The sequence below is a fragment of the Nilaparvata lugens genome, chromosome 9, assembly GCF_014356525.2.
Source record: "Nilaparvata lugens isolate BPH chromosome 9, ASM1435652v1, whole genome shotgun sequence".
In the NCBI taxonomy this organism is placed as follows: Eukaryota; Metazoa; Arthropoda; class Insecta; order Hemiptera; family Delphacidae; genus Nilaparvata; species Nilaparvata lugens.
The window spans coordinates 12,717,337-12,719,480 of record NC_052512.1 but is presented as its reverse complement, the minus strand read 5'-3'; positions in this window follow the sequence as shown (position 1 = coordinate 12,719,480).

The following is a 2,144-nucleotide window of genomic DNA, read 5'->3' as shown; positions in this document are numbered from 1 at the left end:
ACTGAACATCAACCTTATGAACATGAGAGCTATTCATCCAGACTGGAGCACATTACTCAGCAACTGAAAAGACAAGGCTTAGGGCTGTTGAGCGTAATGTAGAGGCTGAAGCTTCCCATGAGGTTCCGCAAAGTTTTTGCGTAATTTATATTGTTTCAGGAATTAGTTTTTCTGCTATCTTTGATTTTTAGACGTGGAAAATTAACATCGAAGAAAAAATTTGGAAGAAATTTTGGGGGAGGGCGAGTTCACCTGGAAGTTTACCATCTTTACAATTCGTGATTCTTAAGTGGGTGAGATTGAGCGACCTCGCCCTCCCCCAAAATTTCTTCCAAATTTTTTCTTCGATGTTAATTTTCCACGTCTAAAAATCAAAGACAGCAGGAAAACTAAAAACCTGATACAATATTATGCAAAAACTTTGCGGAACATCATGGGGAGCTTCAGGCTCTACATTACGCTTCTACCTATCACTCTATTCATCACTGTAATTGGTTGATCTCCCTCTATTTCTTTGCGCCGCATATTCCTCCAAGTCTAAAGTTAATTTGTACAGAGTATAAACTACCGATTTCTCCCCAAGAGTAAGACTGGAAAGAATCATGCTTCAGCCTGGTTGGAATACCGTTTACGTCTGTCTGTTCCATGGGCATACAGTCTATACACAGCAGTTCCAGTTGTTACAGTGAGGTCCACGTTATATTGGCAGTGTTTGACACTTTAATTTCGGGACACTCTGCATACCAGTACATGTTTATCAAAGTACTAAGTTACATTACATCAGGAATAGCTACATGACAAATATTTTAATAGGATATTAAAAGTTGAGTATATAGGCTTTGCCTTTCAAATGTTAAGGTTACTTAAAAAAAGTAGAATAATAATATCATTGATAATTCTTTATTGCAAAAAAAATATTGCATAGCAACTTTGGTAAACATTCATACAATTTATGAAAAATTTTATTCAAGCAATATAATTATAGTCCAGTCAAATGGTCGTCTTTCAGGAAATAGCCCCGAAAGAATTTTTCTTGACGGTTCTATATGTATTTTGGGGCGCTGAATCCGAAATTTGCTGACACACCAGAGAGCTCATCCCCAAAACCCCCCAAAACCCCCAAAATTTCGGACTTTTTTCGAATTTCTCATTCAATCTCGAAAACCTTGAGTTTCTCAAGATAAATCATTCTTGACAAAATTAAAGAAAATAGAATTTCGAATAAAGTGAGTGGTCGCGCAGGACTCTACCGTTTTTGGTTCCGGAGCTACGAATTTTCAAAAAAGGTGTATTTTTCAAGGGTTTTCCAAAATTAAGCAACGTAGCTCATAGAGCATGTAGATCTCTTTCATTTGAGACCAATCGCAAGTTTCTATCATGTATCTTACTCGCTTTAGAGACTCTTGAATATCAGTGAAATTGTAGAAGAAATGAGAAAATGAAAATAATCATTTTTTCAATCGGTTGTAACTTTTGATCTGTATCAGAATCAGAAAAACGATTCATAGGAGCGAAAAGAGGATAAATTTTCTACAACCTTGACTACTTTTTGGATTTTTTATTTGAAGTATTCCACAAAATACGCCACTTTGAATATGCGGGACTGTGGGAATGATTAACGTATCACTAATTTTTCGCATATTCAAAGTGGCGTATCTTGTGGAATATTTCAGATAAGAAATCAAAAATGTAGTCAAGGTTGTAGAGAATCTCCTCCTTTTTCCGCTGTTATGAATCGTTTTTCTGATTCTAATACCGTTCAAAAGTTACAACCGATTGAAAAAATGATTATTTTCATTTTCTCATTGTTTTCTACGATTTCACTGTTATTCAAGAGTCTCTAAAACGAGTAAGATACATGATAGAAACTTGCGATTGAACTCAAATGAAAGAGAATTGCATGTTCTATAAGCTACGTTGCCTCAATTCCATCTTGCATGACTGTTTATAATCGAAAAACTGTCGAGACTGTAAAAATGAGGAAAATATCGCAAATTCCTTGATTTTTTGAAACAAACGTATCTTACTTCACGATTATATTTTTACAAAATTCATCTACCTTAAATGAAAGAGGAGATTCTGTTACATTTTTTATCATTTCGGGGTACCGAGATATACAGTTTTGAATATAGAAATTGGGCAAT